Source organism: Lathyrus oleraceus, chromosome 2, assembly GCF_024323335.1.
Source record: "Lathyrus oleraceus cultivar Zhongwan6 chromosome 2, CAAS_Psat_ZW6_1.0, whole genome shotgun sequence".
NCBI classification, from domain to species: Eukaryota; Viridiplantae; Streptophyta; class Magnoliopsida; order Fabales; family Fabaceae; genus Lathyrus; species Lathyrus oleraceus.
Window position 1 is genome coordinate 38,921,520 of NC_066580.1, and position 27,958 is coordinate 38,949,477.

The following is a 27,958-nucleotide window of genomic DNA, read 5'->3' on the forward strand; positions in this document are numbered from 1 at the left end:
TTTCAGAGGTTCAGAAGATGATAATCAAATAGTATTGTCACCATCTGAATCTGTATAGGGTTTTGTTTGTGTTTGAGAATGAGAAGCAAATGGTCCAAGGGAGATTCATTTGCGTCTGATTGTCTGTTCACATTTATTCAGTCAGTGAATCAGTGTATTGACTATACCTTTGTATTGTATACTTGTCACACCATGCATTTTGTTTCGCATACCGTTTGAAATGTTGCTCGATATAATTTTTCGGATCTACAGACAGACCGGTGGAATCAAATTTTAAATGTACGTCGAACTACCGAGCGAAACTTTTTAAAATTGAACTTGCAGACGTTAGTTTTATTGATCTACGTTTCACGTAGTTCGACCTGACGTGCTCATTTTAATTTTTTAACTATTTTTTCGATTTGCATTTTAATCAATTTGAGTCTTTTAGCCGATCAATTTTTATCTTAAAATTTGATCAAAACCTATATGTATTTCTCACTGATGATTTTGGTGCAATCAGTTTAATTTTTCGTATTATTTTTTGCGTCGGAATTTTATTCAATTTTTGCTCGCTTTTTTTTATATAGTCAATTTAATTATTGAGATTAATTAGAATTAATTATGGTTGTAATTATGATTATTTTTCTTTTATTAATATTTATTTTAATTTTAAACTTTGGTTTTATTTTATCAAGTTTTTTAAAGAGAAATTTAAAAAATATATGTATCAAAATATCTCTCTTCTTCCACTATAATGAAGCCACATGGCACTTGAGAGAGACCACACAAATTACACCACATGGCATGATTTGGCTGGAATAGATTTTAAAAGAGAAAATTTGGAGAAGAATAAAGGTGGTCTCACGGTTTCAGACAAGAGAGAATGCTATTCCACCATTTATTCTCCTCACTAAAAATCAACTATTAAAAAACCCACCCCTATCATCATTCTCAAAAAAAAAAAAAAAAAAAACAACTCCCTTAAAACTACAACAATAACTCCAACACGGCAGTTGCGGAAACACCGCACACCCCCTACTTCCGCCGCGAAAACCATCGTGAAAACATCATCGACAACCCGAGCAACAACACGTGAACCACAGTGTCCTTTCCTGCAAATCACTTAGTTCGAAGCTTCACGTTGCCGCCGGATCTGAACCGTGTTCACACCTTCGCCAAAAACAAAATCTCTGTTACGTGAAACAACGTTCATCGTTGATCTTTTCCGCGGTAGGTTTTTTTCTGTCTTTGATTTTGTCTTGATTTTTATTTATTTGCTCATAATATTTGTTTGAATGTAGACATGGATGAGAAATTATTATAGAGATTTCATTTTGGTTTGCTGTTAGCCTGCATTTTTTTCACTAAAGAAAAACTTATTTTTCTCTATTCATGGAGAGATTTATGTAATCATGTGATAGAGTAAGAGAAGTGAAACTCTCAAAAAGAAAAAGAGTTACTGACTACATTACCATTTTTTCACTTTTTTTTATTATTATAGCTTTTTATTTATTTAATATTCTTATTGCATTATTGTAATTTTAATTATTATATGTATTGGTTTTAGATTAAGGGAGTTTAACATTTGGGTTTAAAAATGAAAATCACAGTTAGGCGCATTTACCATTTTGCATACACTCTAAAATTAGACATACACCCCATTTATTCTTATTTTCTAATATTTATTTACTTTTTGTCAATTTTTTAAATTATTTAATTAGTACCTTGATTAATATTTAATTATCTTTGATATGAAGAATAGAAATCCAATAGTTGAGAGTTTTGTTAATTTATTTTCGGAAATAGGGTCCACTTTATTTATAAAAAAAACAATTAAATTTTTTTTTGCATTATAAACGTAAAAGCTTTCACAATAAAAATGGAAGAAACTGATTAAATTTAGACTTTCTCTGTTTCGAATGTTAGGATACTGCTGTAGAGCTCAATGTTCAAACATTCGTCTTCCATATTAAAATACAATAATTACTAGAATTTGGTCATTTCTCTTATAGAAGAAAAAGATTGATTGGGTATCGACCTTCTCTTTCCCGATTATCTGGACACTGCTGTAGAGCTCTCTGTCTGATTAATCGTCTTCCGTTAATGAACTTTGACCTAATTTGCCACACATTTTCATAAACAAACTTTTGGATGAAAAGAGAGTGATTGGGCTTAGGCCTCTTCCTTTTCGAGCATCTGAGTACTGCAGTAGAGCTCCCTGCTTAGATGCTTGTCTCCGCTTAAAATTAACTCAAACTCATCAAACTTGTTTTCCGCCCTTGTGCGACTCCGAAAACATTTTTAGAAAATAGTATGCAACATCCATTTTGATGCGAAACAAACAAAGGCTTCAGCCTCCAAGAGTGAGCAGCAAGTAAAGGTTTAATCGCTCAAATGTGATCCAAGCATCACTCTCTTTAAAAGCAATCCATCCAGTAGTTCTCTTTGGGTAGAACTACGTATGCCTTGAGTTCTTCATAGCACCTGGAGATACGTAGGAGCAGGATTGCGAAATCTTGTCAGGCACATTAATATTAAAAAACCTTAAATTTTTCCTTTCTTTCTTTCTCTTTTCTCACTCGATAAGTAGAAGTTCACAATGATATCATGCTAACACTCTAACACGAAACTAACTAAATGGGTTCCATCGAGTACGATGGATGCAAGGGGTGCTAATACCTTCCTCTTGCATAACCGACTCCCGAACCCGATTTAGTTGTGAAGACCATTTCTTTTTGTTTTTCGTGGGTTTTATCGATGTTTTCCCTTTCCCTCTTTGGGAATAAATAAAGTTTGATGGCGACTCTGTTTTATTTATATTTCGAGCGTTCCCTACGCTTGGGTATTTTTCGCGCCGCGACACACTTCAGATGAAGAATCTGAATCAGAAGAGGTATTTTCTGAACTCTCTCGATCTGACCTAGAATCATGCTTGTCTGAAACTCTTAGCTCATATCAGAAACTAAAACAAAAATTTAAAGCAATAAAAGGCTGTCTTGAAGAAAAATTTGAAGAATGTGGCAAACTTGAGATAACAATTCTAGAACTAAAAGATGAAAACAAAGTTTTAACATCACTAAGAGATGCAGCAAAGAAAAATTGTTTAAAACTAGAAGAAGCGTTATCTCAAGCTCCACAAACTTCAAACACGATAATTTATAAATACGAAAAAGCCTTTCAAAAGTTTCTGAAAAATGGGATAGGAAGGAGTGTAATGGCATCCATGATTTATGGAGTCAGTCAGAACAATAGAAACGGAATTGGGTATGATCCTAAGGAAGATAAAACTTCTACTAGTGACCAACCTAAATCTCCATTTTCATATCACTATAAACACACACGAGAGCAAAAATTTGATAATGCTAGAAAACCCAAAGTGATAAGAAACTCTGGGAAAACTAATCATAAAGGACCCAAGAGACTCTAGGTACCAAAAGATAAGATTGTTTATGTTGCAGATATCTTATGCAGCAAAGTTCAAACACCAGTCATGGTACCTGGACTCTGGATGCTCGCGACACATGACGGGAAGAAAGTTTATGTTCCAAAGCCTGGAACTTAAAGACACTGGATTCGTAGGCTTCGGAGGAGATCAGAAAGGAAGGATCAGAGGCTCCGGAACTATTGGTAATGGTACTCTTCCCTCTATATCTGATGTCCTTTACGTAGAAGGATTAATGCATAACCTGTTATCCATAAGTCAATTAAGTGTTAACGGTTATGATGTAATCTTTAATCAAAAAACATGTAAAGCCATAAATCAAAATAATGGTTTTGTCCTATTCACAGGCAAGAGGAAAAACAATATTTATAAAATAAATATTTCTGATTTAAAAGAACAAAATGTGAAGTGTCTGATGTCCGTTCACGAAGAGCAATGGGTATGACATAGACGCTTGGGCCACATTAGCATGAGGATATCCCAGCTAAATAAACTCGAGTTAGTCAGAGGTGATCATGGTGGGGAATTTGAAAACAAATTTTTTGAGGAATTATTTGACTCTAATGGAATATCCCATGATTTCTCCTGCCCTAGAACTCCACAACAAAATGAAGTTGTGGAGAGGAAGAATAGGACACTCCAAGAGATGGCAAGAACTATGATCAATGAAACAAATGTGGCTAAGCACTTTTGGGCCGAAGCTGTAAATACAGCGTGTTATATTCAGAATAGAATCTCCATAAGACCTATTCTGGAAAAGACTCCCTATGAACTGTGTAAAGGAAGAAAACCAAACATTTCATATTTTCATCCTTTTGGATGCTCCTGTTTTATTTTAAACACTAAAGAACATTTGAACAAGTTTGATTCCAAAGCACAAAAAGGTACTATGTTAGGGTACTCAGAACGCTCTAAAGGCTACAGAGTATACAATACAGAAACCAAAATTATGGAAGAATCAATTCATGTCAGATTTGACGATAAGCTTGACCATGAAAAGTCAAAGCTAGTTGAGAATTTTGCAGATTTGGAAATCACTCTTGCAGGATCTGACAAAGCTCCAGAAGCAACTGCCATTCAAAATCCTGAAGAAATTAACCCTCCATTAATCCCAAAGAAAGCTAAAAGTCGCCTCAACATATCTGAAGAGTTGATTCTGGGTAACAAGGACGAACCTGTCAGAACCAGGTCTACCTTCGAGACCTCTGAAGAATCTCCTCTGGGACTAGTATCTCTGATCGAGCCTACGTCCTATGATGAGGCACTTCAAGATAACGACTGGGTTCTAGCCATGCAAGAAGAGCTAGATCAATTCACAAAGAACGATGTCTGGGATCTTGTCCCTAAGCCCAAAGGAACTCATGTTATCGGAACCAGATGGGTATTTAGAAACAAGCTGAATGAGAAAGGAGAAGTCGTCAGAAACAAAGCTCGACTGGTGGCTCAAGGTTACAGTCAACAAGAAGGTATTGACTACAATGAAACCTTTGCTCCAGTCGCCAGGTTAGAATCTATTCATCTTCTTGTATCATTCGCTATAAATCATTATATCAAATTATATCAAATAGATGTCAAGAGCGCATTCCTTAATGGTTATATATCAGAAGAAGTGTATGTCAACCAACCTCCAGGTTTTGAAAATCCAAATTATCCAGAACATGTTTTTAAACTTAAAAAATCTTTATATGGACTTAAACAAGCTCCCAGAGCTTGGTATGAACGTTTAAGTAACTTTCTTCTGGAACATAATTTTATCAGAGGGAAAGTTGACTCCACACTCTTCTGTAAAAACCTTAACAATGATCTCATGATATGCCAGATATACGTTGATGATATCATTTTTGGTTCAGCTAGCGCCTCTGTTTGTCAAGAATTCTCTGAGTTAATGCAGGCAGAATTTGAAATGAGCTTAATGCAAGAACTAAAGTTCTTTCTAGGAATTCAAATTAACCAAACTTCAGAAATCACGTACGTTCATCAAAGCAAATACATAAAAGATGTTCTGAAGAAATTTGACATGGCTGAATGCAACTCTGCAAAGACTCCCATGCATCCAACATGCATTCTTGAAAAGGAAGAAGTCAGTAAAAAGGTTTGTCAGAAGCTCTATCATGGTATGATAGGCTCTCTTCTCTATCTGACTGCTACTCGACCTGATATTCTCTTTAGTGTTTGTCTTTGTGCCAGATTCCAATCAGATCCTAGAGAAACTCACTTAACTGCAGTTAAGAGAATTTTCAATTATCTAAAAGGAACTCCTAACCTGGGCCTGATGTATGAGAAAACATCAGAGTATAGACTTTTTGGTTACTGTGATGCAGATTACGCAGGAGATAGAGTGGAACGAAAAAACACATCTGGAAATTGTCAGCTCTTGGGAAACAATCTGATATCCTGGGCCAGCAAAAGACAATCAACTATCGCCCTGTCCACGGCAGAAGCAGAATACATCTCAGCATCACTGTGCACCACTCAGATGCTCTGGATGAAGAATCAGTTAGAAGATCTGCAAATCTTCGAGAGTAACATTCTTATCTTTTGTGATAATACTACTGCCATTTGTTTAAGTAAGAATCCCATTTTGCACTCCAGAGCTAAGCACATTGAAATAAAACATCATTTTATCAGAGACTATGTTCAGAAAGGGATAGTAATATTGAAGTTCATTGATACAGATCATCAATGGGCAGATATCTTTACTAAACCCTTAGCTGAAGATAGATTCCTCTTTATCTTAGAAAATCTGAACATTCAAAACTGCCCTGAATAAAATGTGCCTCTGAGGTTGTTAAATGTGACTCTGACATAAACAAATGGATTCTGCCTCTGACTCTGATACTTCTACCTAGTTAGAAGTTATCTGAGTTAGAAATCTCCAGGAACCAATCCTTTGATATTCCTGAAGATCAGATAAATCAAAACACGTGGAGTGACTTGCGTCTGACCTTGGAACTTCTAGACAGTTGTCCAACAGTAATCAAGGAACAGTCTCTTGAGATCTCCTCGAGCAGTGTGCTGACTGTTGGGAATAGACATCATTTATGAGCTATAATCATTTCTCCCTCTAAACGTGCTAACTTGGTTTTTGTGCTAAAACTCTGATTTGTGTGTCGTTTTTGCATGCGCCCTAATTTGGGTATTTAAACACTCATTTCTCACTTTGCACACATTTCACTCTCACTCACTCTTTAAACCTCAGTTCTCTCAAGGCATTTCTGCAAGCAGTTCTTCATCTTCATCTCAGTTCTTCATCAACATCATGGATGCTCAACAACAAGTTGTGTTCAACTACTCTCAGCAAATGGGTTCAAGCGATCAAGTTCAAAGCACCAACAACCCTACTCCAACGGTCACAGGCATAGTTACAACACCAATCTACAAGGAACCTCACATTCTCGATCGTGAGCCCCATATTCATCTTGCAACGCCCTTCGACAAATTGGAAGTTTTATGTGAATCCTTGGTGGATTTTGATAATATGAAAAGAAATGGCGTAGACCTCACTGAAGAACTTCACAAACAAGGTTGGGGAAACTACTTTCAACGCCTCTACGGTCCAGTTTACCCAAATCTTGTTAAAGAATTCTGGAGATTTGCTGATGTTGACGATCACTTCATCGTCTCCTATGTTCTGGGAGTAAAGATGGTGATAACTGAGAAGTCCATCGCTGCTCTTCTAAGCATGGAGAAAGATGGAGGCAGAAGAATCTACAACATCAATCCCAGGGCGAAATACATATCTCAAGAAATCAACCCAACAATCTTCAAACAAAACGCAGAAGGCAACCCCTCAAAGAACAAGGAACTACTTCAGAACCTCCGGGTTTGGCTCAAGATCATTCTGGGTACAATCCATCATCGCCCAGCGTCAAACTCCTCAGATTACATCAACACAGATCAGAAATATATTCTGTACTGCATTCACAAAGGTCTGAAGTTATGCCTCCCTGCACTTCTCTTCAAATACCTCAGAAACTCTGTACGAGAAACCAGAAATCACATGAAGCCCAGAACTTACATTCCTTTGGGAAGACTCATCTCAGATGTGTCGCATTACGCGAAAACCCGGCGGGAAAAAAGACACAGAGCCGCCACCGTGCGTTATTTATCCCAAAAGAGGGAAAGGAAACGCTCGAAGTAAACCTGGAAAGGAAATGGTCTTACGACCAGAGATTGATAGGTATGGGAGTCGGTTATGCGAAGGGAAGGTATTAGCACCCTTACGCATCCATCGTACTCGACGGGATCCACGCTCAGAAAGAATAGAAGAAAGGTTGCTAAATAACTGCTCAAAACTGCACACACACTGGAAGGAAACACAGATGAAAGACGGAAGAAGTGGACTCGGCAGGATGTCGCATCCTGGGCCTACGTAGTTTGTCAGACACAAACATCAGAGTCGACGTAGTTCGGGGGAACTAGGGAATGTGCTCGCTAGGACGTCGTATCCTATGCATACGTATCTTCTCTAACCAGAGAAAGAATCAGAGCACTCGTAGCTCGTCTAACGCACGCCGAAACAAGACGCTAAAAGGAGACGCTGAGACGTCAAACGAGACACACAACAGGAAACGGAATGCCAATCAATGGGCTTACATCCAACTCCGAACAAAACAAACAAACAAGGAAACCGAATGCCAATCGCTGGACTTATATCAGACTCCAAACAAACAAACGCACACGGGAAACCGAATGCCAATCGCTGGTCTTACATCTGACTCCAAACAAACAAACACACACGGGAAACCGAATGCCAATCGCTGGACTTATATCAGACTCCAAACACACACACAAGGAGGGTCTCGATTACAACTAGGGCAAGAGAAAAGGGAGGTCTCAATCGCAACGAGGGCGAGAGAAAAGAATTTGAGATTAGTCGTTAGTCAAACTCGACAAGACATCGCATCTCGTGCCTACGTATCTCATCTGAACATGAGAATCAGAGTTGCCGTAGTTCGGCTAAACTATTTCTGTTTGTTTTATGTTTTTTAGGTGAACAACGTCACTATGCCATCTACCAGATGCTCGACCTTTGGAGACTTACTCACCTGTAGTAGAAGGAGTCAATGTGTCTTTAAGAGAAGATAATGTTTGTTTGTGTTTTAGGAAAGCTCACGCAAGAAAGGAAGTCCTAGACGAAGGAATCGTGCTACCTTAATTGACATGCAAACGAGAGACTACGCGAAGTCTAGCAATCCTATGGGGATACAATCACACCACACACAAACATATAGCATAAAGTAAACACACCAACAAGGGGCTCACACATCCAAGGGTGAGGCTTTAGTCAAGGGGTCATATCAACCTCGACAAACAAGCCAACTGGAAAGGTATCTGAGGGCTCTTAACCACTGACATTGACCATCAGGGTGAGCAGATGAAAGGGTGATGAGTATAAGACCTCATAGCTCTTAACCCGGGCCTGGGTGAGCTCCAATCAATGAAAACGTGGGAGTCCAGAATGAGGAACTCTATTCCACTTGACTGACTCTATATACAATGATCTTGGGTGTTTATTCAAATGCATCAGCACGTAGTGCGAGCAAGATGAAAGACTCAACTGAATAGCAGGGGAATGACTGCTAGCCCCTTCTATCTGCCAATTGCCTCTTCACTTAGGAGGTCTTGAGATACAAGGCACAAATATAAACAAGCACAAACATTGCCTCTTAAGGAGGACTTCAGACAGGTGCCTGCCAAAAGATGGCAGGACTTCCATACTACATGGAGATTAGAATGGTTACCTAAGTGGTATGCCAACCACAAGCAAAGCAAAGCAACTCAAACAACGAGTTAAAGCGGCTAAAGTACCTGTAAGGAAAGCTAAACAATCAGTACTATGTTCAGACAAACAACCAATCAGTCAACAGTGTTACAACTCAATATGCACACAAGTCAAGCTTTATGACTCAAGAATTCAAGTGATTCCACCACACTCCATGAACCTACAACACAAAGGATTAGTGCACAAAGTAGCTTGCATCTCATGAAGTGAGATTACATCAATCATTAAGATTAGAAGCTTGAACCTGAAATACAAAGCTTAAAAAGTGAGTACAAACCACTAGCATCAAGGCTAGGGTCAAAGGTAAGGCAAAAAGTCAAAACAGCAACCAATATTCAACATGAAGCTTATTTAATCTATCATGAACATGTCCTAAAAAGGACCAAATCAAAAGCATTAAGCAAAGTCACCTCATGAGCAAAATATGGCAAAGGAAATTTCAAAGCACACCATTGGTCATCAAGAATCAAAATTCCATATTAAAACAGAAATGACTCAAACAATCATGAAATTTTTTATGAGCAATCAACATGTTAAGCATAATCATCATGCCAAAAATTATAAACAGAAAAGCTCAATTGGCCAGGCAATGAAAATGAACAAGATCAACATCAAATTGTGTGACACACATTGTCACACCATACATCCACATGCATAAAACAGAGATGAAAAATGCTAAAAATGCCAAACCAAATCTCACAAATCATGTATCATGTTGGGAATCAGCACACAAAATTTCATGGCAATTGGATCATTATTGATCATTTCACATCAATTTGAATGAGGCATGTCACATATGTATACATGCTCAAAGAATCAATCACACTTAAAATTCCAGAAGTGGTAAAATCATGAAATCACCTTATAAAAATACTAGACATCTCAAGGATCATGTAGAAAAAAATTGGAAATGATTTGGATCATTATACTATTTTTTATCAATTTTTGAAGTAGGCATGAAATAATGAAATAAAATGAAAATATGAATTGGAAATGGAAATTTGAAAGTGCAACCATGCAGTATCGAACTGGAGACAAGCAGGTCCATAGGCGTGCTAGCATGAAACGGTGTCGTTTAGGCTATGAAAAATGAAAAAAAAAAGATGAAGCGCGTTCATGTGGTATCGAACACAGAATATGTTAGTAAACATCGCATCTATAGTGACATTGCAAGCCTGAACCAGCAAACCCTAGCGCACTATTCACTCACGGCCAGGCATGGTGGAAACCACCGTCTTCTTCATGAAGACGGTGGATGAACAGTGACCTCCATCAATTTTTTTGCAGAATTAACAAAATCATATACCAAATGAAAGCTTGCAATACGTAGATCTCAAATCTATCATCATCTTAGCCTAACACACCATGAATTAGGAGAATCGAAGAAAAACATTTTTACATCCACAACTTTAATTCACCATAACTTAGTCATTTCTCAACCAAATTCCACGAAATTTACATCAGTGTGATCAGCAAGCAAAGAACTACAAGATTATATGCATAGAATCATGAATTAAGAGACTCGAAAATCACACCTCTTGAAGCTCAATCAATGGCAGCAGCGTGTTCAAGGCCTTGCAAGCTCCAGATTCACTCTATCAACCTTGTTATGAAGTCTGAAGTGGAAATTGAAGCTTGAGATGGCTTGGATCTAGCTCAGATTTGAATCTCCATTGTCATGTTCTTGAGCTTCATATGCTTAATTGTCCACCAAAACCTTCGATCCACACCTTGTTCTGCACTAAATGATGATCAGAGAACACAAATATGCAAGAAAAATCAAGTGCTATGTGGAGAAATTTTGAATTATGGTGGAGAGAAATTTTGGAGGGAAAGTTTGAATCTAGATCTAGAATGATGAAATCTGAGAAATTCTGTTAGGATTAGGGCTTTATATGCTGTGTTAATTACCATGCTAATGACAATTATCCTTGGCTAATGAAATTTTAAGAAGAAAAGAGGTGTATGACCAAATTGCAATTTCACCTCATGCATGGCAATCCCACGTGAACAGAGCACATGCACCATTCAAATACTCTTAAAATCATCTCATGCACATGTTGAAATGGTTAAAAAACTTGCATAATGCACCAAATTCAAATTAATGATTTTCCCTCCAAAAATCACATGTATGCACCAATGATCATATGAGATTTTTCCATGCAATGCCATGATAAATTTGGAAATTATAGGTCAAAATAAACAATTTGCCAAAAGAGGCACTCAATTTGGAGTTTTAGATCAAAAGTTATGGCTTGTTGATGTTCCATGCACACTTGGCAATGATTTGATCATATCTTCTTAACCATTCATCAGATGCTCATGATCTTGGACTTTTTGGAAATGGGAGAGAAAGATCTTCAACTGTAATGTTGGACAAAATTTCATTTGAAGCTTCTTTGATGTTGGAAAATCAAGTTGAAAGTGATCCAAAAACTTGCCATTTTTGGAAACTTGAAATTACATGTCACTTTCCATTTTGGGAAACTTTTGATCTGGCTTCAAATCCTTCAAGGTAGATGTTTGACATGATGAATAATCCTCTTTTGGACATGAATGAATTGTCTCAAACCATTTCTCCACCTCCTAGCCCTCAGTTGACTTGCAGTTGACTTTCATGGGCCCCAGATGACCTGGACATGTACTGATGGCTTTGAGCCTCTAACACTTGGTCAAGTTGCTTCAAAATGAACCTTGGCTCATATAAGCTCTTCAAAATAGTCAAATGGCCTTTTATCTCAAGGAAATGCTTGATCTCTTGCACTGAGGAATTCTCCTGATGCCAGTCTTAACTGATAAGATGCAGTGTACTGTGCAATGTTAAGGTATTGTTAATGTAATGTTAATGACCTAAAAATGAAATGAATGCATGAATGTGGGGTGCAAATTTGAGGTGCTATAGCTGCCCCTATTCAATCAACTGGGAACCTGAACGGATAAGAGCAACGGCTGTCAGACCTTCAAGGTAAACAGGGATTAAATACCAAAGGACCGTAGAATTTGCACTCTGCGGGGGATGATCAAAGTGAAGGAAGCGAGGCTCATTTACTGATGGCGGCTTCCACACTGGAGAGACTTGATATACGCAGGTATCAAGGAAAGCGAGGCACATTTACCAGATGGCGGTTTTCACTGCAGAAAGGCTTGATATACGCGGATATCAAGGAAAGCGATGCACATTTACCAGATGGCTGCTTGAAACAGTCGACTTGATATACACTGATATCAAGGAAAGCGAGGCCATTTACCGATGGCGGCTTCGACTTGGGAGGAACAAGATGTTCACAACTGGAACCAGACAAGACGTTTACCGACGACTCTATTGGGGATTTTGATATGTACCAAAGAACGGATACATGATCAGACATTGACCGATGACTGGGGATAACTCGACGTTTACCGACATCGAAAGATGATGTTTACCGACACCAACAAAAGGACGACCAGACATTTACCGATGATTGGAAAAAAGATACACAACCAGACGTCGACGGACGAATGGGAAAAAACTCGACGTTTACCGATATCGAAAGATGATGTTTACCGATATCGAAAGATGATGTTTACCGACATCAAAAAAAAGATGACCAGACATTTACCGATGACTGGGATGAGACTCGATGTTTACCGACATCGAAAGATGATGTTTACCGACATCAAAAAAGGATGACCAGACATTTACTGATGACTGGGATGAGACTCGATGTTTACCGACATCGAAAGATGATGTTTACCGACATCAAAAAAGGATGACCAAACATTTACCGATGACTGGGATGAGACTCGATGTTTACCGACATCGAAAGATGATGTTTACCGACATCAAAAAAGGATGACCAGACATTTACCGATGACTGGGATGAGACTCAATTTTTACCGACATCGAAAGATGATGTTTACCGACATCAAAAAAGGATGACCCACACGGGGATCAACACTGTATCACCAGGATGACATCTACATATGTCAAGATCAGACAGACGCTTGCCGGGGACTATGTTAGGGAGAATACAACTTTCCTTTTCACGGACGGGTGAGGAAATACCTCTCTGGGGATCACCAATTATCAATCCTGAATACTGTCTGTCAAGAGCAACTGCAGCAAATATGTCGTACAGATGTTGAACGATGACCCACACCTGCTGGGGGTATGATTCAATCTGGCTTAACACATGTATGCATATGTTTGAGTTTTTCTATGGCGTAATGCTCCATATTGAATGGAAATGCTACGCGATTTGAGGATGCAATGATTACTACATGCAAGATGCAAATGATGAAAACTCCTGCTGGGGAATGTCCACTCAACCCTGCTGGGCACACAATTCTGATTTGATCCTCCCCTCTGTGGGGAGACGCAACAACTATGCTGCGGATGCTTGCTGATCTGACATTCTGGGAACGGCAGAGAAACCAACTCAACTGGGGAGTCAACTTGTTGGGAACACACCAATCTTCTAATCATGCTGGGGAATAGCACTGCTGCTAGAGAGAAGGTAATCTTCACTGGGGACGACCTCCACCGAACCCGATCCACTTGGGGACTCCGCTGGGGAAATAAACAAACAATTCCCACCTCTGGTGGGGAAATAAACAATGCAAACCTCCGCTGGGGAAACTGCCAACTCCACCCTGCTAGGGGACTGCAAACTCAATCTACTAGGGATTACAGCACTTCAGACTTGGCTGCTGAGGAACAAACTACCCATAGACACTTCCGCTGGGGAAATAGCATCTTTCAAGCTTGCTGGGGAACTAACAGTCCTCAGACTTGCTGGGAAAAGGCATTCACAACCCTGCCGGGGATTACAGTACTTCAGACCCGACTGCTTAGGAACAAACTACCCACAGACACCTCCGCTGGGGATATAGCAACCTTCAGGCTCGCTGGGGAAACAACGATCTCGAATATGCTGGGGAGACAAGTCCTGAACTTACTTTAGACAACCCAACTTCTCACACTACTGGACAGTGTTGAAACATCTTTGAACAAACTGGGCTCATCTGCTTCAGCCAGGAATCAAAGGTCATAACCTACAAAACAGCAAGACATACATGCCCCAGGGGATTGCATGGACAAGATACACCCAAGTGTACTCAACATTCAAAATGATTTTCAAATGTTTTATCTTTCTGCACGTTATCGTCTAGCCTTCATGTTTTTTAGATGCAATGTTTATCAAAAATTCGGACGTTTTTGCAAACAAAACAGTAAAAAAAAACAAGAGAGCAATTTAACTGAATAACGACTTTTATTAATTGGAAATGGCCTATAAAGGCGAATACATCGGGAAGAAATTCCTAGGAAGAGGTAATTGCGCACAAAAGGAAAATCTATCCTAATGGCAATGTGAACACGGCATCCACTATTTTCCAATTCTGTTATGACTCGTATATCCTCAATTTCCCCCAAATCCCTTGCCTTCTGAGAAGAATGATTGGACTGGTCATATCCTTCGAGATGGTAGTCGTTGAAGCGTGATGAAGTATAGATAACTCAGACTGTAGTCTTCGCCTTAATCCCTCTTTTGCGCGGATCGCCTTTTTAGGTTTTCAATCCACCGGGATACCCATTTTTGCCTAAGTCGCCCTTGTGGGTTTTCGACTTACCGGGTGTACATATTCTTTTTTATTTTCTATCCCTAACTTTTGCCCGAACCTTTTTCTTTTTTCCTGGTTCGCCGGGATGCCCTTTTTTGCCTGGACTCTTTTTCCTTCTTGTCCAGCGGGTCAATTTATGCGAAGTATTTTTTGACTACATCTGAGTTCACGGGGGATGGAAAATATTCACCATCCATAGTTGTAAGCATCAAGGCTCCACCGGAGAAAACCTTCTTAACAACATACGGACCTTCGTAATTCGGAGTCCATTTTCCCCTGTTATCTGTACCGGGAGGAAGGATCCTCTTCAAAACCAAATCACCAGTCTGCTAGCTTCGAGGACACACTTTCTGATCAAATGCCTTCTTCATCCTTCTCTGATACAGCTGCCCATCGCACACAGCTGCTAACCGCTTCTCTTCGATAAGGCTCAACTCATTAAACCTTGTCTGAATCCACTCAGCTTCGTCTAGCTTAACATCCAGCAAGACTCTCAGAGAAGGAATCTCCACTTCAACAGGTAGGAATGCCTCCATACCATACACAAGGGAGTAAGGGGTTGCCTCGGTCGACGTACGTACTGAGGTACGGTACCCATGCAAAGCGAAAGGCAACATCTCATGCCAATCCTTATACGTAACGACCATCTTTTGCACAATCTTCTTGATGTTCTTGTTAGCCGCCTCTACAACACCATTCATCTTCGGTCTGTAAGGAGAAGAATTGTGATGTTCGATCTTAAAATCTTTACAAAGCTCTTTCATCATCTTGTTATTGAGATTCGAACCATTGTCAGTGATGATTCTCTCGGGAATCCCATAACGACAGATAATCTCCTTCTTAATGAATCGGGCAACCACTTACTTGGTAACATTGGCATAGGAAGCTGCTTCCACCCACTTGGTGAAGTAATCAATTGCAACCAGGATGAAGCGATGTCCATTAGAAGCAGTAGGTTCAATCTTCCCAATCATATCGATGCCCCACATCGCGAATGGCCAAGGAGAATTCATGACATTCAGAGGGTTTGGTGGTACATGCACTTTATCTGCATAGATCTGACATTTATGGCACTTCCGAGCGTACTTGAAACAACCGGATTCCATAGTCATCCAGTAATAACCGGCTCTCAACAACTTCTTGGTCATTGCATGACCACCAGCATGGGTACCAAACGGACCCTCGTGCACTTCTTGCATTAACATGTCTGCTTCGTGTCTATCCACGCATCTAAGCAGAACCATGTCAAAGTTCCTCTTGTACAACACATCATCCTGATTCAAATAAAAGCTTCCAGCTAGCCTTCTCAGGGTTTTCTTGTCATTCTTTGACGCTCCTTCAAGATAATCCTGACTTTTGAGGAAATTCTTAATATCATAGTACCACGGCTTCTCATCAACGACAGACTCGGCTGCAAACACATACGCAGGCCTCTCGAGTCGATTCATAGCAACGTGTGGCACATGATTCGGCCAATGGACTTTAATCATAGAAGACAAAGTAGCCAAGGCATCAGCCATCTGATTTTCATCTCGGGGGACATGGTACAACTTCACTGTCTTGAAGAAAGTCAGGATCCTTCTAGTGTAATCTCGATAAGGAATCAAATGCGGCTGGTGGGTATTCCAATCTCCATTGACTTGGTTAATCACTAGAGCGGAATCTCCATAAATGCCAAGAGTTTTGATCCTTAGATTGATGGCTTCTTCAATCCCCATGATACAAGCCTCATACTCAGCTTTGTTGTTGGTCACTTCAAAAGTCAACCTGGCAGAAAAAGGTAAGTGTGCACCTTTAGGATTGATGAGTACTGCCCCAACACCGTTTCCATTCACATTAACCGCCCCATCAAACATCAATGTCCACTTGTCATCAGGATCCGGTCCTTCCTCGACAAGAGGCTCTTCACAATCTTTCATCTTTAGATACATGATGTCTTCATCAGGGAATTCAAACATCATCGGCTGATAATCATCGATCGGTTGCTCGGCAAGGTAGTCAGACAGAATACTACCCTTGATGGCCTTTTGAGACGTGTACTGGATATCATACTCAGTTAAAATCATCTGCCAACGAGCCACACGTCCGGTGAGAGCCGGCTTCTCAAAGATGTACTTCACTGGATCCATCTTAGAAATCAACAAGGTAGTATGGTTTAACATATACTGTCTCAGTCGGCGAGCAGCCCATGCCAAAGCGCAGCACGTTTTCTCGAGCTGCGAATATCTTATTTCACAGTCGGTAAACTTTTTGCTAAGGTAGTATATTGCATGCTCTTTTCGACCAGACTCGTCATGTTGTCCCAATACACACCCCATTGAGTTCTCAGTCACTGAAAGGTACATTATCAGAGGCCTCCCTGGAACTGGAGGTATAAGGATTGGAGGTTTCTGCAAATATTCTTTAATCTTATCAAAAGCCTTTTGACAGTAATCATTCCACCTGATTGCTTGATCTTTTCTTAGCAATTTGAATATCGGTTCACACGTGGCAGTTAGGTGAGATACGAACCGTGCAATATAGTTCAACCTCCCTAAAAACCCACGAACCTGCTTTTCTGTTCTTGGTTCAGGCATTCCTTGAATAGCTTTTACTTTCGCTGGATCAACCTCAATCTCTTTCTCACTGACAATGAAACCCAACAGCTTTCCGGATCTCACCCCAAACGTACACTTGTTTGGATTCAGCCTCAGTTTGAATTTTCTCAGCCTTTCAAACAACTTCTGCAAGTTCACCAGGTGCTCCTCTTCTGTCTGAGACTTCGCAATCATATCATCCACGTACACTTCGATTTCTTTGTGCATCATGTCATGAAAGAGAGTCGTCATAGCCCTCTGATAGGTAGCACCGACATTCTTCAGCCCAAATGGCATCACCTTATCAATGTGAGGTAATGGGAAGTCATCTTTCGGACTGGCTCTATTTAAATCTCGGTAATCGACACACATCCTGACTTTGCCATCCTTCTTCGGCACGGGTACGATGTTGGCCACCCATGGTGGATAATTGGTAACTGCCAGGAAATCCGCATCCAACTGCTTCTGAACCTCCTCTTGATCTTGACAGCCATATTAGGGCTAGTTTTGCGAAGCTTCTGCTTGACTGAAGGACAATCTTCTCTGAGAGGTAGCCTGTGAACCACAATATCTGTATCCAACCCAGGCATATCTTGATACGACCATGCGAATATCTCCACATATTCTCTCAGCATCTCAATCAGCCCTCTCTTGACATTTTCCTTCAAAACAGCCCCGATCTTGATCTCTCTCTTGGCGTCCTCAGTACCAAGGTTAATGACTTCCAACTCTTCCTGATGAGGTTGGATGACCCTTTCCTCCTGCTTCAATAATCTGACCAATTCTTTGGGGAGTTCACAATCTTCTTCACTCTCCTCTTCGGCCTGGTAAATGGGATTATCGAAATCCTACTGAGCCATAACAGAATTGTTTTTAGTGGAGTCCGCGAGATCGATTCTGCATGTTTAATGCTTTATTTTAGAAAAGAGTTCAAGAAAGTCACAAAAACAAAAAAAACATTGCCATTTTTATTGTTTTGAAAATGAAAATAAAAACAGAAAGACAAAGAGCATAAATTTGTTTGCAAAACGTCCTTTATTAATGATAATCATTTCAAAACATGATGAGGCCCTACAATGAACCATTACGCCCCGGGAAGAACGTAAGGTTTTTGTGCAGAATGAAAAAAACAAAAGAAAATTACTCTGTCTGAAGAGTAACTTGGACCATTTCTTCGGCTGTCCAATTGTTGACCATCTCCCTTGGAGCCTGCGGGCGCACCCAGTTGTCCAAGTCATAATCACTGTCACCATCTTCACTACCGGTTGCAAAGACGTCACCATGATTCATCAACCCAACACTGGTGAAGGTACACGGCCCTTTCTGAACATCCTGTTCCGCCTGAAGAGGCTGATGACCAATGCCAAATTTGTCTTCTTTAACGGGCAGGTCCACCATCTTGCCCTAGCCTTCTGTGTTGCCAGAATTAACAACCTCCACAGCCTGCTTGTATGATGCAATTGAGGCACTTGGCTTCTTCTGCTCGACGAAAGCCACCTTCTCAATAGCAATGGTCTCAAAGGCTTGGTACAGAGTTTCATGGATCTCGCCATCCATCTCCACATACTTGAAGGAAGATAAATGACTCACCAGAATGTCCTCCTCGCCACACACAGTCACAACCTGACCATTCCATACATACTTCAGTTTTTGATGGAGAGTTGACGACACAGCTCCCGCCCCATGTATCCAGGGACGCCCCAATAAACAACTATATGCTGGTTGAATATCCATCACATAGAAGACAATATCAAATATCTCCGGGCCAATCTTCACGGGCAACGTGACTTCACCAAAGACTGATCGCTTGGATCCATCAAAAGCACGGACAATGAGATCACTCGGAGTGAGAACAACCCCTTCAACATCAAGTTTGCTCAAAACCTTCTTGGGCAACACATTCAAAGACGAGCCAGTGTCCACCAACACATGCGACAACACTGCGCCTTTGCACTCCATGGTGATATGTAGAGCTTTGTTATGATTGCGACCCTCAGGTGTCAGATCCAGATATGTGAACCCCAAACCATGTCTCGTGCTCACATTCGCAATAACACCCTCAAGTTGGTTGACAGAAATCTCTTGAGGCACGTAAGCCAGATTCAACATCTTCAGCAAAGCATTACGGTGTGCCTCAAAACACATCAACAATGAGAGGATAGAGATCTTCGACGGAGTTTGATTCAGCTGGTCCACAATCTTATAATCACTTTTCTTAATGATTTTCATGAACTCCTCCACATCTTTCTCAAAGGAACCCTTCGGCGCTTCCTTCTGCACAGGTCCTTCTTCAACCACAACTTGTTTCCCTTTTGCTTTGGCAAGAGCCTCAACATTGCTATCTCTCAGAGCCCGTGGTGCAAACAGACGACCACTCCTTGTAAACCCTCCAAGTCCTCCGACATTGTCCATAGCTGGACCAACAGTTACAGGAGTTTTACTTGGCACGCCAATTGTTACTGGAGCTTGATTCACTGGTCTGATCTGACTTTCTGACCTTCTGTTATTGCGGAAAGCATTATCATACTTCCAAGGAACTGCTCTACTGTTCTCAACAGATCTTCTACCAGAAGCCACAATAGTGGTAGGAGCACCAACAGTTACTGGCGCAGATATAGTCACTGGGTACCAACAGTTACTGGTGCACTAGCAGTTCTTGGGGCACGTCCAGGACCCTCAGACGGTTTGAAGTAAATGGTAATCGTTGATACCACCCCACGATCTTTCACAACCCGGTTAAACTGTAGGCAACCATCATCAATCAAACCCTGGATACCTCTTCTCAGCTTTTCACAACCATTCTCTTGCTCACCACAATCTGAACAACTTCCATCACAGCCCGGGAACACTCCCCCTTTCAGCAGACGCTCTTTTACCACCAACAGCTGTAGCACCTCAAATTTGCACCCTACCTTTTGTACATTCATTTCATTTTAGGTTATTAACATTTGCATATCATCATGAGCATGCATTTCATCTACACAAGCAAGGTTCAACACAAGACGGTAGTGGCTCGAATTCAGAAATTTATGTTTACACCTAGTGGAAACTAGGAGTTCTCAGCGAATCCAATCGAAGCCTAGCGTGGAGATGTTTGGATATTATGCTTCAATTTGGTGTCATTGGTGGGTTCTGGAGAGATCAAGACCCTGATTTAGAGGCCTTTAATTGGTCATGGTTCCATACCCTAATCAGGTCAAACTCCTATATTGTGGCCTCCTAAGCCTAGTTCGACTGGTACATCATCATTCGAGATGCTTGATCTCCTTGCTTGGTCAACTTGCATTCAGCAACTTCTTGGTCCTGGTTCATCTGGGTGGAGTTTTTGGTTGTGTTTCTATCTACCAGGCTCATGATCAGTGATTCTAGTGTTTGGTCTATGAAGGTTGTAGTTCAGCATATATTGATCCTTTCTAAGTCCTTTGTTTCATGATTATCATTGGAGCGTCACTCATGATTAATTCAATCAGTGTCATATCCATTTCACTCTGTTCCCATACATGTTCAAAATCCATTCATTCGTGAAAGATAATTTCAAATTCATTTCAAGAGCCATTCAGGTCAAATACAAATCCAAGTCCATTCAAGTGAGAAATTTCATTCATTACATGATCATTACAGAAAAAAAATACAAAGAATGAGTGTGTTGACCAACTGTTGACTTTGGTCAACCGTTGACTTTTTGGTCAACTCTGACCAAAGTCAACTCAACCCCATAAATCCTAATCCTATTTTAAAAGTCAATCTTGATCCTGGAGTTTGCTACTTGTTCATGATACTTCAAAATCCAATTTGGCCATTTGTTTGTGTGTTCTGTCCAACCCACTTCGTGTGTCCGTTGCTGGTCATTGCACCTCCCAAACCTGCAAAATACAAAGCATGAGCAAGCCAAGTCATAATTGATACGAACCAGTTCAATACCTCCAGTTCTGTTTCTACATGGCCTATTCATGGCAGGATATGCATGGTTTTTAAATACACCAGAACAATCATTGGGTAAAGATGCACATTGGTCAGATGACTGTTACAGTGAGTGCGCATGAACTGAACTTCAATGAGTCCCGCGTGGTTTATTATCTTGAACAAGAACTTCACTCATCATACCTAGCAAAACAGTGAACCACAAAACAATCACAAATGGAAAGTGCAATTAACAAAGCTTTGAAAGATACTGGCTTGGGAAACAAAAGAGTAACACCGTTTATGAGGTTGCGGGTAGTTGGATTAACTTGTGAAACTCGGCAAGAGAAGCCTAAAGAAGGAATAGTAACTATCTGGAACCCAACACAGAAGCAGCGTCAGGAGCTTGTAGAGGGAGAAGCATATGCAATCGCAGGACTCATACCATCAGGCTGTGATTCAGATGTTCTTCACTTGCAGACTAGAGGATCTTCTACCAAGTGGTTGCCATTATCTTCTAATGCAAAGGAACAGTTTAAGCCATTTTTCAGCAGTCGAAAATCAATCACACTGTCAAGTAGAAATAGGACCTGCAATTAAAGAATCCAGTTCAGGTCGTGTTAAGAGACGACATCAATAACAGCACCAGAACAGAATTCTCTCATAACAGAAGTACAAGAAAGCAAAAGCATAACAGTGGAAAGGAGGCAAAATAGAAGCATAGCATAATAGAGAATTGGAAACACTCACTGAAACCATGACTAACTTCGTGTGAGAACCGACTCGGTAACTAACCTGCCAAGTGCCATAACCGCCTCATAACAGAATGCTAACTGTTAAAAGAAAAAACCCTTTAATATAACCCTCAACATAACTGACTCTAACGAATTCCCTAAACTCTAACCAATTCCCTAAATTGCCTCAATTGAACGATTCTAGGAAATTCCCAGCCTCCCTGCTAACCGAAAACTCCCAACAGAAATTCCAACAAACTTCCTTTCCAAAAACCTGAACCATGACTCATCTCAGACTTTCCACCTCATGGAAACTGCATCAGTTCTGAGGACTCTCCCTAACCTTCTTCAAAAAACCATTTTTTCCTCCAACTAACCTAACCGAAATCTAACAACCTCTAACGGTTTTTCCTAACAACTTCTAACGAACCAATTCACTAAACAGAAACAGAAAGAGAAGTAGATGAGAGAATTTCTAGGATAAATGAGGGAGTAAATGAAACTCACAAATTTTTGGGAGGAGAGAACTTCACTCTTCATCATTCATCATCATGGATCCTTCAACTCTCATAACAACTTTCAACTCTCATAACAATTTCCAACTGTCATAACCAACCATCTCTCTAACTTTACTCTCCTATAAGAACCATCCTCCATCTTCAATTCAAGGGCTTCGATCGTCTTTCCATAATTCAACAATTCACAGTTTCTTCTACCACCTCCATCACCATTCAACAAAAGTTTCTTCACCCTAACCAAACCTGCAACCTTCCATTCACGCGAACCTCCATACATCCCCTACACAACCTTCTCTACATTCTTCCAACCTAAGCAAACCTCTAACCAACTTCTAACAGAAAACCCCACAACCTCCTCCGAGAACTCTTCTTCAATCATCACTCTCAACCTGCATCTTCCAGTTTCCATCTTCTATTCCGCATCTTCATCACCATTCCACCCTTACCAAAGCTCTGAGACAAAGCCATCAAAGCTCCACGTTGAGGCTTTGATTGGTTGAGCTAGAATTCACTCTGCCTCAGTCTCTGCAACCAAAATACAGAAAACGCAGGGAGAAGAAGAGATCAGAACAGAACCGCGAGTAGAGAAAAAGAAGAATTCATAACAGAAGAAGTAAAAGAAGGAAGATAAGGCGAAGAAAGAGGGAAAACACCAAGAAAATACCTGAGGTGAACTTCCATTAACATCGTCGTTGCGCCGGTCATCTTTGCCGGCGAATTCATTGGTTGTTCTTGCTGGACTTTGATTCCGTCCCCAATCCGTGGTGTCCCTTGCCTCAGTGAATCCTCTCGAATCCAACGATCGAACCGCGCCTTCCACGATTACGATTCAAGATACGTGAACGCCGCGATTCAAAGCACCAGAGAACGGCGAGGAAGATTGAAGTAGAAGAAGAACAGGAGAAGTAGATCTGAAAGCTCTCGATCCGCTTCTCGTCGGTGAACGTTGCGAAAGCCTTTACGGTATGTGACTTTTCTCCATCGCCGTTTAGTTCATGAGCTTGCGTATTAGGATTCGGTTTTGACGTTTCGAGATTTGTTTAGCTCCGGGAGAGTTTTGTCTGAGTTCGTGTGAACGGGGGATTTGGAGGCGTTAATGTCAACGCCGGTGAGAGGAGAGAAGCGCTTCTAGGAAGTGCTTTTGGAAGAATCGCGTTTGGAGCCAGCTTCGATGTGCACAAGAACCATGAGAGACTGAACTTGCCCTCTCATTCCATTGCCTTGCTCAGTATGGGCCCGGCTTTGGCCCAACCCAATAACCTCACCTTGCACCCCAACGAATGGTCACACCCCCTTGTTTCATCCTCTACCCCACGAATTAGTGGCTTATTGGGCCTATGCGCCAAGATGGCCCTGCACCCTCCAATTCAGGCCCAGTTCTGGGTTTTTCTAGCTTCCTTGATTGTTCGGTTAACAGAACTAGTTAGTAATTAGGATTTAGTTAGTAACTAGGTTTTTCTTAGTCAATTAGGTTATTCGGTTTAATTAGATTAATTAGAAATATTAAAAACTGATTTTAGGATTAATGAATTTGATTAGGAATTTTGGATTAATTTTAGAACTAGAATATTAGAAATTAACAATTAGAAATATTAGAATTAGATAATCTCTTGGATTTTTTAGAATATTAAATCTAGCTTAGATTTTGATTGGTTTTAGTTAGGAATTTCATGATAGAAATTTAGTTCAATATTACTCCCTAACTGTGAAATGACCATTCTACCCCTAGGCTTAGAAATAATTCAATCTTGCATGCTCCCTTAATTTTAGGACATGTTAGTACTTGATTAAATGAGTTTCATAGGGAGTATCAGCTTCTGTTCTGGATTTTTTTCCCTCTTTTGACCCTAGGCCTTGTCCTAGTGGTCTGTGCTCTCACGTTTGAGTTTTGTTTCAGGTTAGAAGCATATGTGCTTAGGCTTGATGATGCTTATCCAATTGGAATTGACTGGTTGTTTGTGTATGACTAATTTGAATTTGTTTTGTAGGGTTGACATTTGAGTGTGAGCTTATGGCTTGCACCTTTGTGCATTGTGATTGTGTTTGACTGTATAGTTTAACTGTTGACATTTGCTGTTTACTGTTGGTTTGTCTGAGTACTGATGATGCTTGATCGATTTCAGGTACATTTAGTTGCTTACAGTTCTTTAAGAACTTGCTTGCTGCTGCTTGGTTTTTTAAACCACTTGAGGTAGGACTTCTATTCTTCATGTAGTCTGGAGACCCGGTCTGTTACTTGGCCGGGCAAATAACTGTCTGAAGTCCTCCTTAAGAGGCGATGTTTGTGCTTGTTTACATTTGTGCCAAGCAGGGAAAGTCCTTATTTAAGGCAATTGGCGGAACCCAAGGGATATGCAATCTATCCCCCGCTATTCTCACACCACTGTGTTGATGCATTGGGACACAAACCCAAGATCTTGTACAATGTACAGTTGTGTCAGAGTCTCGAGTGTAGAAGGGTTCCTCCTTTCTGAACTCACACTCTTTTGTCTTAAGCTCTCCCTGACCAGGGATAAGAGCTGTGAAGTCTTATCTTCACCCACCTTTCATCTGCTTCACCTTAGCCCCTCAATGGCAAGGTTAAGAGCAAAACTCACCTTGTACAGTTGGCTTGCCTTTGCAGCCTTACCCCTTGTTTGAGCCTCACTTGTGTGCATATAGTGTGTGCTGTTTGTAATTGATTGTGTGCTATTGCTTGTGCTTTAGGATAGGCTGGCTCCCTGTGCCAGTTAGCTAGAAACCTTGACTTAGGGACGATTTTGCATGATAACATCTAGGCTCGAGTCGTAGTCTCCCTAGTGTTGTGTCTCCCTCTGTTATCTGGTTAGGCTAGTCCTGTATCCCTGCGTAGGGGAACTACATCGCCCTGATCCTCGTTCCAGACGAGGTATGTAGGCAGGAGACTAAGCGCGGTCTCTCCGGGCACTTTTTTTCTTTTTGTGTGCGTTTGCTTGTTAACCTTGTTGTGTGTCAGGATATGGACGTAAGCCCAGCGATTGGCTGTACGTATCCTGATTCTGTTTGTTTGGTTCGGATGCTGATGTAAGTCCAGTGTTTGGCATTCAGGCTCCACGTTTGCCTTCTTGTGTGTGTTTCGGTTCGGATGCTGATGTAAGCCCAGTGATTGGCATTCAGGCTCCATGTTTGCCTTTGCCTGTGTCTGTTTGTGTGCGTGTTAGCCGAGCTACGAATGCTCTGATTCTCCTTCGTCCAAGGAGACACGTATGCATAGGATGCGACATCCTAGCGAGCATGTGTCGTATTCCCCGGTCCGAACTACTTTGACTCTGATGTCTATGCTTGATAGACTAAGTAGGCCCAGGATGCGATATCCTGCCGAGTCAGTCTCGTCTGTTTTCTTGTGTCTCTTTCAGCCAGTGTGTGTGTGTTTGAGCAGTGTTTTAGCAACCATTTTCCTTCCTATTGTGCGTGGATCCCGTCGAGTACGACGGGTGCGTAGGGGTGCTAATACCTTCCCTTCGCATAACCGACTCCCGATCCCATTCTCTTTGGTCGCGAGACCATGCTTTTTTCCAGGTTTACTCTGAGCGTTTCCTTTCCCTCTTTTGGGATAAATAACGCACGGTGGCGGCTCTGTTGTTCTTGTTTTCCCGCCGGTTTTTCGCGTAATGCGACAGCTGGCGACTCTGCTGGGGAAATACTGATGTTGACCTGTGCTGGTCCATCTTCCCTAAGCGAGTCTCTCCTAGCGTTCTAGGATTAGTTTAGGTTGCTTGTGTTGTATTATTTATTGCATTTATTATTCTAACCACTGTATATATTTGCATTAAATATTTGCATGCATCATACTATCGTGTTGCCGTCCTCTATGCAGGTGGTTCCTCTGTTTGGGGTGGGTGTTCTGAGTGGGGCTAAAACCCAGGCCCGAGTATACACCTAGGATTAGTGTGGTCTCACGTTCCTCATTTGCTGAATCAGTATGATGTTGTAACGTGACATACCACAAGCCGGACGAGGTTCATTTGATAGTGCTTTCCATTGTGGAATCTTTCACTTTGGTTGAGTTACGTCATTTGAGCTATTGACTCTGGTGACCGATCATTTCCCGGATCCTTGGTTTAGACGATCTTAAGGGAGCTACGATGGCACACCCGAAAGGGCAAACCCATTGAGTATCTCTGCCCGATTGTTGAGACTATTATCCGCCTTAGGATGACCTGATTAGAATTTACCTGTGAGGGGAGGGTGATTCTTACAGATGCATGTTTTGTTGGTGACTTGTTGGTGACTCTTGGTACTGATGGTGACTGTGAATTATGGACATTTATTTCTGGGACGCCGGAGTTCTGTCCGTGGTTTATCAGCGGGTTCCGTTTATTTCGGATCCCCGGGTTGAATTCGAGAGTACCTGTTCAGAGGATCTGGCTGTCATCCGTTCAGTGGATGTTCCTGTGATGATAGTGATGTAATCTCCGGTTCCGTTTATTTCGGAACTCCCCAAGTTGGATTTATGGTGACTTGGTCCCACAGATGGGACTGGTTCAGAGAAGTAATGGGTTTTCAGAGGAATTGGTGGCACAGTGACCTGCATTCATGCATTTGCATCGGTCTCATTTCACATTCATCTGCATTCAACCCCTGTCTATCCGTACTCAGGGTCCATTATTTTTGATTAAGATTCAGGTTGAGAGACACCCAGATGTCAGAAAATTGTTGATGAAATTTTATCTGTCTCGATGAAACCAGAAGAAAAAAGAGGAGGACAGATATTCCTGGTACGGGTAGACATTGCATGTGTGAGTCATACTAACCCTTTTGTTGTTTTGTAGGTGTCAACCGGTGCGCATAGCTCGTTTGCTCAGATATCCTGCTAGGGGCAACAAATCCAAACTGATGGATCCACTCAACACCGGTAAAGGCAGACATGTTTGGGACTGGTTATCCGGATCGAGAGTCGTCTAGACCAAACAGAGGACGTCGTCCACCGTACATCTTTGTCAGCGCAGGAATGCTGGATCCTGATCATGCTTGCTCAGTGAGTGAAGAGATCGACCGCGAGCTAGAGCTGTGGATAAAGTCGTGCGTACCAGGCGACTGGAAGGCCTCCAAAAGCATCACTGTCGCTCATCCGGAAGAGTAGTTTTTCTGTGTTAATTTTGTTTGCATGAAAGCCATACGTTTCGCCCGAAACGTAATGGTCCATTGTAAGGGCCATCTTATGTGTTTCATTTTGCAACATTTTGCATCAGTAATGAATGGATGTTTTTGTGATCAAAAGCGGTGCTCCCTGTTTTTCACTTTTTGCAGTTTAAAAAATAAAATAAAAATGGCAATGTTTTTATTTCCTTTCCTTTTGATTCATTTGGTTCCGACCACAAAAGTGATTACCCTCCTGATCTCATCGATAACAATTTGGTTACACCTCTATATGACTTCGACAATCCAAGCTATCATGCCGA

The 27,958-nt window shown here is 41.1% G+C and overlaps 1 long non-coding RNA gene across 1 annotated transcript; it reads left to right on the forward strand.

Annotated features, from left to right (window-relative positions):
* Nucleotides 1–871: 871 nt before the first annotated feature.
* LOC127117956 (uncharacterized) lies at nt 872–27,770 on the forward strand. Its single transcript, XR_007802068.1, has 3 exons — nt 872–1,212; nt 24,662–24,729; nt 27,329–27,770. It is a non-coding gene; the product is annotated as an uncharacterized LOC127117956 (long non-coding RNA).
* The last annotated feature ends 188 nt before the right edge of the window (nt 27,771–27,958 follow it).